Genomic DNA, 16,345 nt, shown 5'->3' on the forward strand with positions numbered 1-16,345 from the left:
CCCATACCATTACCCACACCTACCTCAAGTCTACCTGGATGTGTGATTTAACCACTGGTTACACACATCACTCTGTTTTATGTATCTTCATCTATCTGATCTCTGACCTGAAATCATAACTGTGAATTTCTTATGTACATGCACACTCTGAGCTCTCTGCTACAGCTTTCTTAGAGGCACGTAATTCATTTGTTCATCTCTACCTTGTACCCACTCATTCAGCCAACCCTCCTACCTCCCTGTTGCCAACAAAAACCATATAACTTTATAATACATAACCTGACAACTCCATCTCTGACATCTTTACCTCATTTTCTTCCTTATGTCTTAACACAGTTTAGTATCAGCTAAATACAAGTGTTTCACATATTTCTCCCCATTCCTCTAAGATGCAAGGTTAATCTTGAGTTAGAGACAGGGTTAAGGCTTGCTGCTTAGAATTAGGGTCAAGCTTTGGTTAGGGTTGGGTGGAGATTGGTTTAGAGTTAGGGATATGGTTGGTTCAGCATTTAGGATTATGTTTGGTTTATGGCTGGGTTCAGGTAAGGCATGGGTTAGGTTTAGGAGAGGATTATGGTTGGTGTCAGGGTCAGTGGGAGGTCTCAGTTTGTGTTAGGGTTATGTATTGGGTGCAGTTTTAGGTGGGGTCAGGGTTGTGGGTTAGTGCTGTGTTCAGATATTTTTGGGTAAGGGATAGGTTTGGCTTAGTGTCGTGTTAGGATAAGCTTTAAGCTAGGAGTTGGGTTGGTGTCAGAATTTAGAATTAGTGTTAGTTTTAGGATTGATCTGGGAGTCATGTCAGCCCTGATCACGTAACCTCTCTACGTTTCTTTCTTGTGTAAACAGATCTGTTCCCTTTCTGTCCATCTTATGACTGAAGATCACCTCCCCTCTCTCCCACACACCCCTGTAGGTGTTTGTACGTGAGTTTCATAACACTTAATAATCCATTTTCCCCATGTTTTCTCATTTACCTGACCTCTTTGCCTATTTTGCATGTATTCCTGTCTCACACATCTATAATCTATCTCACTAATCACTCTCACCCCTTCTTACAACACTAATGTATTCACCCCTTCTGCTTTTGCCTGTCATGCCCAAGACATCAATGCAACCAGTGCCACGATTAACGATACCTTTTCACAGTTTCTTTTATACATACTCATTAAACTAGAGCCTGTGACTACTTAGCTATTTAATTAATCTAATGCAAATTTCAATTAATCTCCCTAGATTTCCATAGTACCTCCTAAACTCCATATTTTCATCTCCCTCCTTGTTTCCATCCATATTCATCTCTCTGCTTGCTCGTACCCACTCTGATGAACTTCCTGGTACCCACTCATCTGTATGTGCACCCACATCCTTCTTCATCAATCATCCTGTCCAGGCTTTACTCTGCCATTAAACATCCCCCTAATTCGTACCATCAGGCTAATTTCTCAACACTCCCAGCTCATGAATACTCCTCTGTCTCCCTATCTATCCAATATCTAGTCCAACCTGTTAGCTCGCTAATTGTTCCAAGTTTGTTTTTTCAGCATAATCTCTTTGTTCTGCATGAATTTTGTATGCAATATATTTGCTCCATTACTGTCTTACCTCACTCCTCTTTAAGTGCTTTTTTGCTTTTTCCCATATCTATTCTCCTCTCATGTCTGTGCACTTCAATTTTTTTGGTGTGGGTTGACCCAGTGCTCCTCCCTTCACTCATCCCCCTCTCGTGCATCACCTTTTTCACAGCTCTCTACCTGTGTGTTTGCAGGGGGGCTCTATGACCAACACCCTCTCTGTGGGTGCTACTCATCTACTATTCTGTTCATTACTCATCTATTAACTCTGCTATTCTTCTTTTATCTGTTCCTCCCTCTATCTACAGTCCCCATAATCAATGCCCTATTCACCCTATCAGCCCATATTTTCTGCCATATATTTATTCCATTCTTCCAGCTATCTTTCCATCCTTTACCCAGACAACACATGTTCTGTCTGCTGTGAACTCATCCATCTCAATCTAATCTCTTTCTCTTTTGGCCTTTAATTTATTAATCTGTTCTCTACAGGTTTATCTAGTCAATCTTTCTGGCTAATACAAACTCATCTGATAATCTCTTCAGCCAGTACATGTACCCATCTCTTCATTCACCCAATTTCTACCCAGCTGATCTAACCCCAGAATATTCACAGTATTTCCAGTGGATCACCTCTTCTTCCTTACACCCATTTTCCTGTTTTAGATCTGGTAGTGCCACTGCTGCTTGTGTCCCTCTAATTTATGTAGCCAAACATATCCCTACATACCTGAACATGTTAATTGATACAGGTATCAATTCATGTCTCCACTTATTCCCTACATTCCACTAAGTTTTCTCCTATATCTGTACTTATCTCCTTCCTACCTGTTACAGCCACATACTTACAATACCTACTTGCAATAGTTCACATTGCCATATTTTAATCTATCCATATTACATTTACTCTGCTTAACTCATCAGCCACTCAGCAATTACTTTACATGCCCAGTCCAGCTTTCTTTCTCCCACATTTATCTGTTCCACACCCATTCAACAAACCAATATGTGACACATGGACACCTATTTGCTCGTTTTAACATGGCCCTCAGGCTCAGGTGTGCTGCACCCATCCCATATACATTTCTTGTCAAACTAATTTCAGTTTTTTTCTAAGCCTTCTTTCCTTCCTTCCTTCCTTCCATCCTTCTTCTCCCATACCTAGCTCTACATTCTAAAATATTTCTGTTTTGTGGCAGCCCTCTCTTCTGTCCCTTATTTATCCCGTGGGTTCATCATGCAGCCCATCAGCCACCTCATCCCTACTCCACTGCTCAGCTGTCCGGTCAGCTGCTAAATAAACTTTCTACTCACCCAGGCAGGACTTGCTGTAACACATCACATCCCACTTCTCTTCTACTTCTCCTGACGTGCATCAACACCACCCTTACCACACCAAACCCCTGGCTAGGCCACCTAGTCCATGTCAAATTCACGTGCTTTCCCTCCATCATCATGTCTTCTGCATTAAGATCAAATTATCCACCCTCTGCACAGCCCCCTGATTATTCTAATCCATCCATCCCCCATGTACCTGTGGATCTCTACACATTTATTTATGTATGTTCATCTAAACTGTACTTAAATTTACACCATAAAAGCCGGCCAGCAGCACGTAGGGCCATTTGATGTGGGTGCCCAACGTGCTCTCCCTCATTAGATAAGCTGTAATTCAGATCCACATAACTTCAGCAGTAATGATTTTATCATTCTCAGAGACCCAGCCTTGTATCAGAGTGATGGGTACAGGATACAGAGAGGCAGAACACATGTTGTCTGAGTAAATGTCATGTAACTCCATGTCCCAAAGCAGAAATAACAACCAGCTGCAAACAAGTAGAAGTGGTGAGGGGCTCACGACCATCATGCCAACAAGAGGAAGAAAAGTGGATGTTGGGAACAGACAAAGCAATCATCTCTGCATTGATAAAAAGGGTGATTTTCATAGTCTGGGACTGATTTCCAGCTTCAAACCCCCGTGGCTGCAGCAGCTGCAGGGGTGTTGTGTCAGTACCACTTTTGTCATTGTGTCTATCAGGGTAAGAGAAGTGCTGTCAAAGGTTCTCACCTCACCTTTCCAGCCCCTTATAAGTTTTGTTTCCTGTTTTCCTTTGGTACTCAGAATCTTTCCCTGACCAGGCCAATCTACACCTGCCTGCAGCTTTTCTGGGGGAGCTCCTATACAGTAAAATCTCTTCTTACTCTTTGACATCTTTTTTTTGTCCTGCTCAGATTCTGGACCCTGCCCTGGGTTCAAACATGAATGGCTGAGTGGGGAAAACCCCTCCCAAGCCCTGAGTTTGGAATAGTTCAGACCCAGGAATTTGGATTATCAGGATGCTGAGCCCCTGGGATTTGGGTTTGAATGCTTTGCTGTTATTTTATCTATTCTCAGTTACTCTCCGAAACCAAACCAGTATCGCTTGATGCCAAAAAAAATTTGGAATCAGTCAACCATCAGGTGGCAACGACTGACAAAGCAAGTTTGGAAGTGTGTGGAGTTCCACTCCCGGGTGCCACGGAGGGAGCTGAGGACTGGGATGCCCGGGGAGGCTTTTCTGAGTCCTTGCAAGTCGCACACGTGGCAGGAACTGGGGGAGTGGAGGGCAGGAGTCGGGAAACTCTTGGGAAAGTGTCATAAATACCTCTCGGTATTCCCTGAGATAGCAGAGCCCGAACATGCACTGCTGGTTGCAATCACCAGCCTCACTGAGAAACTGTTTGTCTTGGTCTTTGCGTTAGGTAAATGCCCAACCCGAACTCACTGATAAAAGCAGACACCGAAGAAAAAAGGAAAAAAAAAAAAGAAAGAAAAAACAACCCAGAGACAAGGTCTCCTTGGGCCCCCAATCAACAACAGAAAGGCAGCAACCAGACAGCCATTTAGTGAGCATCTCAAAGCTATCTACCGTCTGCTGGAGGGGCTTTAAAGGCATCAGATTTGTGTGTTTGGCTGAAGCCAAGTGAATTGTAGTCTAAAGCTTTTCCTTGAATTCAAGGCTGTGTTTACTGCAGTCAGGGTGAGGGGAAGGAGGCAACCCCAAAGCCCTCCCTCCTCCTCTTCCCCCACCCTGCAAGCCCCAGGCTTGAAACTTGATTTAAAAAAAAAAATACAAGATTGAATTTCAGTTTGCAGGATTAGGGAGATGACTTTTAGGGGCTGCTTGTTGGAAAAAAAGGAAAGCAAAGCAGCTGGGAGGGATTAGGCTGAGCTGGCGTCTGCACTTTCAACTGATTCAATTTTGCTCCACAAGACATTGTATCTGAGCCTTTCTGGAGACTATTCAAAGCAAATCATTTTCATTTTACCATTTGGTAAGTGATCAGAGTCTATTTTTAGTGTCTTGGAAGCGTCGGGCTTTTTCTCTCTCTCCTTTTCATTTCTTTCTTTCTTTTTTTTTTTCTTTCTCCATTTTCTTCCACAATTGAATATCTGCATTTGGGGTATCAAGAACAGGCATGTTTGGAGGGAATGTTTACCACAGCCAGCAGCTTAAATTTATTTTATGCCTCACTTCTAGAAGAAAGGGCACCAGAGAGAGGTTGGAGATGGCAGGGCTGTCAAGCCACTCTCGCAGAAAGTCTCCCAGAGCCCAGACTCTGCATCAGTTTGGGGGTTTTTTCTGGTGATTCCTTATGATTTTGGCAAATCCAGGCTGTTGCATGTGGGTCCTGCAGCCTGTGGGGCTGTTAGCAGAGGTTGGGGTCTTTGTGCCCAGCAGGAATCAAGCAGGGAGTGGGGGGGTACTGGGGTGCAGTGGAGGGTACAAGCTGTTTTTCCAGCTGATCCCCACCCCCCTAAATCCCTCCCCAAGGTTAATTTGGAAACTCGGAATTTTTTTGCAAAATCTTTGGTGCCTTGGTTGCATTTTTCATTGAAAAAAACTCCCATAAATCAGAAAATCTTTTTGAAAATAAGAAAAGGAAGAAAAAGTGTTACCACTTGATAAGGGGGGGGGGGGGGATGCTTTTCCTTCCAGTTTAAATGTATTTTTCCACATTTTGCTTTTTTCTTAATTTCACTTTGTTGCAAACAAAAGGACTTGAAGGCTGTTCCCTTCCTTCCTTTTTCTTTCTTTCTTTTTCTTTCTTTCTTTCTTTCTTTCTTTCTTTCTTTCTTTCTTTCTTTCTTTCTTTCTTTCTTTCTTTCTTTCTTTCTTTCTTTCTTTCTTTCTTTCTTTCTTTCTTTCTTTCTTTCTTTCTTTCTTTCTTTCTTTCTTTCTTTCTTTCTTTCTTTCTTTCTTTCTTTCTTTCTTTCTTTTTTCTTTCTTTCTTTCTTTCTTTCTTTCTTTCTTTTCTTTCTTTCTTTCTTTCTTTCTTTCTTTCTTTCTTTCTTTTCTTTCTTTTTCTTTTCTTTCTTTCTTTCTTTCTTTCTTTTCTTTCTTTCTTTCTTCTTTCTTTTCTTTCTTTCTTTCTTTCTTTCTTTCTTTTTCTTTCTTTCTTTCTTTCTTTTTCTTTCTTTCTTTCTCTCTCTCTTTCTTTCTCTCTTCTCTCTCTCTTCTTTCTCTTCTTCTCTTTCTCTCTCTCTTTCTTTCTCTCTTTCTCTCTCTCTTTCTCTCTTCTTTTCTGTTCTTGGAGGGGTTTGGTCTGGTACACTTCACAAACTGAACCTTCTACAAAAGGAGGCACAGGTTCAATGAGAGTCCCACAGCATCATCCTCTGCCCCTCAAAACCACAAGTGGTTAAAAGCCTTTCCTTGCTGGCCTTGCCACAGATTTCATTGTGTACCTTTAGGACAAGTTATTTATTGTCTTTGCATCTTCTCTTACATAAAATGCCTGTGGCAGGGAACAGAAAATGCTGGGGCGTTTTCCACCTCAGACTGTTGCAAAACATCCCTTTGCTCCAGGAGCACAAATGCCTTCTCTGCTCCCTAACCAGAGGTGGCAGGTAAACTGATGCAATATCAAACACTGCATTTCCAAATCAAAAAGCCAACCTCTGGATGAGAGTCCTCAAGGATGAATGTTTTTCCTTCGTCTATTATATTCTCCAGGAGGTGTTTTTCCTATTAGTGATGTCTATAAAGCACTTGTTTTGTATAACAGGGTGCAGACTGCATCCCAGATCGAGGGGGTGAGTTTATTCAGCTTAGTTTGTGAATGGGGAAAGGCACCATCAGCCCCTGATGGGCATCCCTGTGGTTGTGTGAGGGTTTGGAGGGACAGGGGTAGGAGCCCTCCTGGGGCCACCAGCCCTTTGAGAAGCACAGGGCTGCTCAGAGAGAGCCCTCACCCTACAAGATGCAGCAGAAAAGGATGGAGTAAAGCAACAAGGAGGAATGTGATAAAACACTCCCTCTGTGCTGGGGGCAGAGCAGTGTGAGAAGCCCTAAAAGCACCAGAACCAAAAAAAGCAGCTGTGGGTGAAGGCAGGGAGACCAGAGACCACCCCCTGCCACAAGAAGATCTTTAGGAAGGTTTGGTGAGATGCCTGGGATCAGCTATTCCTTAAAATCAAGGGAAAAGCCTCTCCTGCCCTGTTCTGGCTGTCCTGGGCTGAGCCTGCAGCCCGGCCGGGGGTTCTGGCCAGAGCAACCCCCAGAGCCAGGAGGCAAGAGCTGGGCTGTTGTAACAGCAAAAGTTCTTTATTCACAGGCTGGAGCAAGAAGGGATCTGCAATCAGGGGGAGAGAGGCTGGGGGGGGGAGCAAAACACAACTGATCTTGTAAAAGAGACCCTACCGAACATGAAGGCTCTGCCACAAGCCTTTTATTTATCAGTCTGCAGCCAGGAGAGGAGAATGCAATAAGTGCGTGGCACACAGGGAACTGGGGGTAGGAGGGTCTCTTCCAATAAAAAAGAATGGGCCTGAACAAAGAGAAAGGTTCTGCTAAACTGATGGTGGCAGATGGCATCAGCCCCACCGTGTTCCCCTTCAATTGCGGGAAAATATAGTAAAGCAATTTAATGAAAACGCTTAAATAAGCAAACAGTGCAGTTAATTGAACCCATATGCATTAGGAAGGAAATCTGAAGTATACTGATTCATTAAGTTTTATATAACTGTAAACCCCCAGAACCTAAGACAGAGTAGGAAGCCATGATGAAGTGCCAACTAGAAGGGGACCTTCTACCCAGCTTCGCCTCGGTCTGTTTTGTTATGACAAGAACAAGTGGTTTTAACAAGTACACCATAAATCAGGAGTGTGCACTCCAGCCTGGAGTCTTCCAGGTACCAAACTGAGCTGCAAACTCACATTCCTTTTCCTCTGGTAGACTTTTTTTATTTTCCAAGACAGAAATAACTGGAACTTGGATGCTGCCATCTGCAAAGAAAATAGGCAGTGAAGAGCTGGTTTGAGATCCTTACTATTTTTTTTTTTTTAATTCAAGTAAACTCGGTATTGTACCTGGATGACACCCCCTGAGACACTTTTAACTGAGGGCCAGATGTCCCTCACACCTGGCTTTGACTGGCAAACTAAACTCCTCTCTTTGGCACTGAGCACAACTCTCCAGCTGTGACTTTTGGGTAGAGCTGGCACAGACAGAAAGCTGGGACTGAAAAGGCAACTGCTGTACCCACAGCTTAAAAACCATCCAGAAATAAATTCCTGAGGAGAAAACAGCCCTGGCACCACTGAAGCAAGTTCAAAAGTCCCCTTTGATTACAAGAAGGGCAGAACTTCAGGAGATCAGGAAACCTTTGGGAATGCTTGGTTCAGGATTTGCCTTGTGTGAGTTGGGTCTGGAGGTGCCAGCTTTGGTTCCTGCTTTTGCTTAACTCTCCTTGGCTCATGAAACAAGATCCATTCAGTTTTCAGAGAAATCTGTTTAGATGCAAATAAAAGCCAACACATGATGATGAATTGATCCCAAGGCACAACTCAGAGCTGGGCTTTGAGGTTTTTGGTGATGCTGATTCAAAGGGCTGTTGCAGTGACAGGATAAGACCTTCATCCTCAGAAACTTGGGTCTGAAATGAAGGTCACCTACAGCCCCCACAGAGAAGGGTCTAAGGCTACTTGGAAGGGCTTCTCAGAGCATCCAGGCTGGTTCAGGAAGTCCTCAGTAACTTGTGAAGACACTGAAGCCATTCCCATTCACCTGCTGTCCAACTCAACAGATGGGGGATGTAACAGGAAAAAAAGCTACAAAATTAAGTTTTCGTTCATAAAGGTGGACCAGGGAGGCTAAATCATTGCACAGTGCACTTCTTGCTGCTCAGGACTTAAAAAACCCAACCAGCTGAAAACAAGTACAAAGAAAACAAGCATCTTTAATGAACATGCAAAACATTATGGAAAAATATTTATTAAAAAACCCAATAAAAATAAAGGCACAGTAGTCTTCTAGGTGGGGTCTTCATAGAGACTTAGAAATATGATGGTTTCTTGGTCTCTCCCCAGGAGGTGTCATGGGGGTCCCAAGGGATGGGGAGTGATGGCGGGGTGACCTGACCCTGCCACCCAGAGCACTTTGGCCGTGCTGTGAAATAGGTGCAGCCACTGTCTGAAGGGAAAAGTTGTGCTGGTAAGGTGACTACAGCAGCCCCTGCTTGAATTTCCTGGATGTCAGGCACAGTTAATGTCAGGGAGACAGAGGGAGAGCTCAAGTGTTGGCCTCAGTTCAACAAGGCACTTAAGCACAAGCTTAACTGTAAGTAGGTACTTAAGTCCCTCCTTATATAGCAGAACATATGTTAACGCCTCGCTGAAGCCTGGGCTAAGTGCATGCTCAAAGTTAAGCGTCTGCTTAAGAGCTTTGTTGAATCAGGGCTGTTGTTTACTTCCAACAATTGATGTCTCCTGGAATATCCACAGTTCTGGTTGCAAACCTCACCCATCTGTTTTCTCTTAACATTATTAATAGAGTCGTTCTTCAAAAAACACACGGCGACAGGATCCCTGGAAATCTGGGATTTCTGCGCTCGGGAGAGCGAGGGACCAACAAGCCACGGGCGTTTCCACAGAGATCCCTCACGCTCTCCCTTTTCCCATTTTGCTCTGGGGAGTTTAAGGGAAAGCAACGGTGTTACAAAACAATGTGGGAGTCACCCACAACACAAATAATCTGAATTCAGTTTGATTACCAAAAAAAAAAAAGCGTTCCCATTTTTAAGAACTGCAGAGAGGGCTGGAATATAAACTTGTAAATGACGAATTGTTTATGTAAATGTGTGTCAGGTTGGTATATATACATGTAAATGACATAAATAAAAATTAGTCCTATAAATAGAATATCTGCGTCAGGAAATCTTGAGCTATGGGAGGTTATCAGAACAGGGCTTAACTCCACCATCAGGTTGCAGGAGGGACATTTTAGGGAAATGAAGGTAATTCACAATTTGGGTTCTTTACAATGATTCCCGCTCCCGAGGTGATTAGCTCCATAGAAATAATGCTCCTTGTTAGAATTCACCATGATGAGTCTAGAAAAACACTGTTGGGGTGCTCCCAGGTCTGCCAGGACAGACAAGGCACAGAGCAATGTTTAAAATTTATTTACTTTTGCCTGGTTGTTGGGCATCCCTCCTGCACCTTCTTCCCTTTGGGAACAAGGCTGTTTGTTCTGTTGCTCCAGGCAGGTATCAGCATCTCCATGGAGGTCCCAGGGAGTATTTGGGGACCCACCAAGGCCCCACAGTGTCCCCAGAGTGGTGAGTGACCATCCTAGCCACAATTTCACTGCCTCCAGCCCTCCTGGCCCTGCCGGGCGGTTTCCCAGCGATGCTGGAGACTGAGACCACAATAGAAGGAAATCACTAAAGCTGAATTGCTCCAAGTAAGTCCTCAGCAGGGTTTGACTGGTAAATATTTAACAAGGAGAACTCCCTATCCTCTCCTGGTACGTATTAAACTAATACATTTATTTTAACAAGGGAAACGGTTTCCCCCAGCTCCCGCTCAATTTGAGCCCCTGACTTGTACAAAAGCCTGGGTAAGGTTGGCTTCCTGGGGCTCAGTAATTCACTGGGGCTAAACGAGAGATGGCTCCGAGCCACGAACTCGGAGTGTGGAGGTGACAGGACCTCCCCAAGGTTGGGGAGAGCTTGGTACTGGGGTTTCCATTCCCATCTGCCTCCAAACTGGTCCAACACCCACCTCAGGACATCCCAGGTTCTGAGCACTTCAGCCATCCTGTGGAGCAGGGTTGACTCTGTCCCATCACGGTTTCCACGTGTTGGAAGCAGCTCACATGCCAAGTCCTCCCTAGAGCCTTTGCAAAGCTCCAGCTCCACGAGCACCCATCCCACACTTTCTCCATCCCCAGTCCTTTTGCTGCCTGTCCCCGTGCTCAGGTGGAGCTGGGTGCCATGGGCAAGGGCGTGATGCTGGGAGGGCAAGCAGCTCCCATCCCTTCTGCCCAGGCTGGTGATGCTGAGGGTTTATTCCCCCTCAGCTCTGCTCTTTGCTCCATTCCATAGACCAGAGGGGGACTGACAATACCCCAAGAGCAAAAGTATTTCACTACTGATGATCCTCCAGGGTGGCCAAATCCAGTAGTCCTCAGGAAGCCCTGCTGAGCCATCTCCTCATGCTTTCTGGCCTGAATGGGGCACACTCAAATCTGTAACCCCACGCATGGGGGATTGGTTCTCCACAAGACCTTCCCATACAACCGGGGGCTCTGTCCCTCTGCTGGAACTGGCTCTGTGCCCCGAGCAGGATGGTGGCTGCCAGGTGAATGCTGCCTCTGCAAAACATGCCCTGAACAGCTCATGGGGCATGTCACTGGTGCCAGGGCTCACTCACGGGCACCCAAACTACACAGCTGCTTTCCCTGCTGTGGCATTGCTGTTCCTGGGGGCCACAGAGATGGTCCCACCCTCTGTGGGCAGTGGGAGCTCTGATACCGTTCCCTGCCATCCCAGCTGGGAGAGCCCAGTGCTGCCCTTGTGGGCTGCAGGCAGGCTCTGAGGCTGTTGGAGTCTCTCTCACTCCCTCACTAATATTTTTCAGGCTTTCCCTCAAGGAAATAAAAATCTCTGAAAGCAACTCCCAGCTTTGCATCTTTGCTCCGAGCCATCCCGTGACTCCAGCACTTCCATTCTGACTCACGGGCAGAGGGCAGGTTTGAACAACTGTGGCTGCCTCTGCCAAGGCAATTATGACTCCTGGCACCATGGCCCAAAAACCTCTGGGAAACTTTCCCTGCTCCACTTACCCCACTCGCGGTGTGTGTGATGATGTGTGACATTCCCAGGAGAGGTGCAGGCACGGCTCTCATGGTGGGAAATGGAAGATGCAAGTCCTTGATGCACTGGGAAGAGCTCCCTGGTACCATAAACCCTCTTCTGCTCACAGTCCCTGGATCAGAGGCTGCCTTGGCACCTCCCTGTGTGCCCACAATTATGCAGTGCTGGGAGATCCGTTCAGGTGAGGCCACCAGCGTGGAAACATCCAACAAAACCTGCTGTGGCCTGAGCATCTGACATTTTTTTGTCCTGCCACTGTGATCTGACATCATGTTTATCCTTCATCACCACCAAAACCTAACCTGTGAAGCATCTCTCCAAGTATTCCTTCCCCAGGTATTCCAGTCTGCCTTCAGTTCTTCATAATATTTAGTAAACTCCCCTCTTGAAAAGAAAGGGCTGAGCAGAAACAAGGAACGTTCACCTCCCCCTCACAAACAAGCAGAAGGTCCATTCCTGTCCCAACCTTCACCTGTCCCATCCCACAGCAGCCAGTGAGGTCTCTCCCACCACCAGTAGGAAAATCAGTAGGAAAAATCTGTTTTTCTGGGACTGTGATTCCAGCAAGTCGCACAGCAGCTTGGCAGTACAGTAAATAAGAAACAGATTTCCAAATGTTTTGGTTTACCATTTTTTTCTCTTTGTAGCATCTAAGCCCAGGGGCTGAGGACCTGACTCCACAAAGTCTCTGTCCTGCACCCACAGGCAGGCACCCAGCAGGGCTCAGCCTGGCAGGGGAAGATCCTGGTGAGGAGCATTCCCTGTGGAGCAGCAGCTTGTCAAGCCAGGGGAGCTGCACACAATCTGTTCAGAAGTGCCCAATTTCAGTGCAAAATGGAAAATTGGACAGAAAAGCAGGCCCTGGAGTGCATCCCATGCTGAGGGTGGTAAGCCATGAAACATTCACTGCCATGGCTCCTGTGCTGGTTTGAGGTGCTGTGCTGCTGCCTCTCACAGTTGTCCCCAGCTGCATTTTCCCCTCGTGGTGTCTCACACCTGTGAGCATTAATGACAAGACTGAAAGCTCTGGGGCTGATTCTCTTTCCACATCAGCTTCAGTCCAGAATAACTTCAGTCCAGAATAATTTCCTCAGCTGGAACTCACCCTGGTGCACGGGCGTGCAAGAGGAGCAGGAACTGAAGGATCCGGGTAAGGATCCCTATTATAACAGAAAACCCATTTTCAGGACTTTTCTTAATCTCTTTCTAACTGGACTCTCCACTCCTTAAACTCAGGGAAGTTCCCACTGAGTTCAAACCCTCCCCTACAATGTTCCTTGCTGCTGGCACAGGCAGAGGGGGTGGCTCTGGGTAATGTGACTTCTATGTGTCAGAGCATGCTGCTACCTATGAGTGCCATATCAAACACAGCATCCACCTAAAGATCTCCTCTCATGCAGGGTGAAGCTGGGCTCCACCCAGCTGCATAATTTTGAAATGAACTTTGAGCCCTTTTTTAAGGAAAATCCCTGTAGGATTGGGATATCTTGCAGAATAAAGGCTGTTCTCCCTGCCTGATTCACCCAGGTGATGACTAAGCTCACAAAGCATTCCTCAGCCTGTGTGTTACTCACAGATCTTTCATCCAACACTTTCTCCCGGCACAGGAAAATAATGTACTGCAGAAAATAATGATTGCAGCGGGAAACCCCCTCTCTATCCACTTCTCCCTGTCGTGCAACCACATTGTTCAGGGTCTGCAGCCTTGGAGAAACACATCACAGCACCTCCAGGGACCCCTCTGGCAAAGATCAGTCTCTGGTCTGCATATAAAACCTTATCTTCACAAATCAATTTTTCTCTTTTAAATACAACGTTTCACACATTGCAGATTTGGGTGCAGAATACATCAGAGTTGGGTAATGAGGTCAGGTTAGTCCTAGCCTGGTTTCAGCCAGAGCCAGAGTGGCAGCAGCAGATGATCCAGCCTCTAACATCAACATGCCTTTAAGCATCCCCATCATCTGCTGGGCAAGGCTGACTTGCAAAGCAGGCAGATAAAGTGTGTGCTTATGCATCTTGTAACACTGGCACTCTGATGCCATGGTACACGGTAATCCCAGGGATCACAGAGGTAATATTTGGAGTGGAGAGCTTCAAAGCAGTGTCTAGATGCTGCAGGAACTGATGCTGGCATGGATTTAGTTCCCAACCATAATTTTCTCTACTATTTTCTTTGCTACTACAGAGCTTGTTTCAAACTCAGCTGGCAAAGCAGAGCAAAAACACATCAGAGGCAGCCAGTGACATGGCTAGACGGGATGATTCTTCCTCCCTGTGCATGTGGGAGCTGGACACACTGGGATGGAGGACCTGGAGTTTGTCCCCCTCCAACCCAGGCTCACAGGCACTTCCCAGGCTGTTACCCCCTGTGCAGACACCTCCCAACCTGCCAGACCCCCACAGCAGCATCACAGCTCTCTGTGGAAGTGCTGCAGTGTGGAAGGCACAGGTTGGAAAACAAAAATGACACAGGCAGCTTCCATGAGCAGGCCAGTGGTGTCCAAAATCCAGCCATGGACACGTGCATTCAGTGCATGATCACACACCAGTACAGAGAGACAAGGAAGTTATGGTGGGCAGAGGTTTATACTAAACAAAGTCCTGTTGGATTATAAGACAAAATCAGCATCACCCTGGTGAGTAACTTGGGAAGTAATTAAGAGCAGTTTTATAGGTGCAAGATCCTGCTGTGCCATGGACCAGTAAAACTGTGTCTGAGTCTTCTGATGGACACATGCAGGGCTGTGTGTAACACACAGGCCAGGCTCAGGCTGCAGGTGTGCCAGTGCCTGCTCATCCCACCTCCCTGATGGCCTGAGGGAGCTCAGGGCACTTCACATGGGATCCAATCCACCCACGGCACGTTGGGGAATGGCTCCTCCTGCTCTGGAGCTGAGTCACACAGTGTACCAACCAAAACTAAAGGGCCACGGTCCCAAAAAGCTGGACCAAAAAGCTTTGTGAAGCTGAGCTGTGAGACAGCAGCGGAAGAACAGTGCTGAGAGGCTGGAGATGCTCCACTTCCCTATGCTCTGGTCACCCAACACCTCCAGGCTGGGCAGCCAGAAATTAGGACAACCAGGAACAGCTGGGTGTTTCCCCGGGTCCAGGCTTTGTGTTTTAGCAGTTCAACCTCGGCAGAATGGGCAGGAAGCTGATTCCAAGATGACAAAAGGGAACCCAACAGTGGGACCCACCAAGCCATTGGGTCCTCCCTTCCCAGAACCCTCAGCCAGTGCTTGGCTGACCCAGGGCCAGGGGCTTGGGGATGCAGCTCGTGTTCCCAGATCAAGGCAACATTTTATCTGTGCCAGTTCGAGCCATTAATAGTTGTCTTTACAAACCCTCCCAAGCTTCCAACACTATGTAAACAGAAGTGAATTAAAATTATTTTTTTCCATCACTGTTTGAAATGTGTGATGCTTTTTCTAAACGGCCCCACGAGCAAAAGAGATGGGAGGGGGGGTCTGAAACGGTTCCCTGGCCTCCAGCCAGGTCCCAGAGAGTGCTTTGTATCTCACTTCAAGACGGTCAGAGCAGGGGTTTAAGAGGCTTTGAACACAAACAGCATTAGGTTGGTTAAGTCCTGCTTTGACCGGTGGCGAGCGACGGAGACATAAACAGATTTCATTTGAACCAGGCTTAATGTAGCTGGGTTTACAGAGGCCCAGCTGATTTCCACATACATCAGGAGTGGTGTATATTTAGGGTGGCAGCGTGGTCCAGCAGGGAGGGCAGCCACCAGTGTGGGTGCCCCGGCGCCGGCGCTGACCCCCCGTGCACCTCCCAGCCATCCCCTCCTCTCCTTTATCTGCAGCGTGGAAAGAGCTGACCTACTTCACAGAGCAAACCTGGAATCAATTAATGTCTAGCCTGCATTTAGGAGAGGCAAAACACTATATAAACATTATGTATCATTTAGCTTCTGAGGAAAAGCCATCGCCTGACAAAAGGGGCCTCTTCTTTCTATTTTATGAAGCCCAGTTCACACTAGTGCAGCCCTCCTGACTTTTTTGGCCTGGTCCTAGTCTACACCAGCCCAAATTGCAGGAGAATCCAACTCACAAAGTACATTAACATCCCTCATTAATAAGCAGGAGTCTCTTTGCTGAGAACCCCACTCGATATGTGGCTGCTCTGTGAGTCTCCCCAGGACAGAGCTGAGGGTCAGCATCACACTGTGAGCTGGGCACCAGCAAGGCTGCTGGCACCTCCCAAAACCAAGGGCACTGTCCAGAGGGCTGCTTCACACTGCCCAGCCTGGCCAAAGGGGTCGAGCAATGTCCCAACACACAGCTTCTCTGTGCCAGGGCCTCACCAACCTCACAGGGAATATTTCTAGAAAATACCCTCTTCATCACTATGCTGTGCCTTCCAGCAGTGAAATAAATGAGAGCCTGACATGAACAGTATCTAAGCAAAATTATTGATGCATCCCAACAGAGATGAGTGGGTTGATCTTGCAGAGCTCTCCCTGTCACTGTTGAGGCACTGTCTGCCTCTCACCAACCCCAGCTCATCTCCACCACTCTCCTAAATCTGCCTTTGCAATGCCAGTCCTGGGTTGCCATTTGCAGGGGTTTTGTGCCTCAAAGCCTTCACCCAAGCTGACTGAGAGCTGCTAACAGGA

General features: G+C 46.6%; 1 long non-coding RNA gene across 1 annotated transcript; it reads left to right on the forward strand.

Moving 5' to 3' along the window:
- Window positions 1-10,102: 10,102 nt before the first annotated feature.
- On the forward strand, window positions 10,103-15,118 carry LOC135422738 (uncharacterized). Its single transcript, XR_010434561.1, has 2 exons — window positions 10,103-12,862; window positions 13,901-15,118. It is a non-coding gene; the product is annotated as an uncharacterized LOC135422738 (long non-coding RNA).
- Window positions 15,119-16,345: the final 1,227 nt, after the last annotated feature.

The sequence above is a fragment of the Pseudopipra pipra genome, chromosome 15, assembly GCF_036250125.1.
Source record: "Pseudopipra pipra isolate bDixPip1 chromosome 15, bDixPip1.hap1, whole genome shotgun sequence".
In the NCBI taxonomy this organism is placed as follows: domain Eukaryota; kingdom Metazoa; phylum Chordata; class Aves; order Passeriformes; family Pipridae; genus Pseudopipra; species Pseudopipra pipra.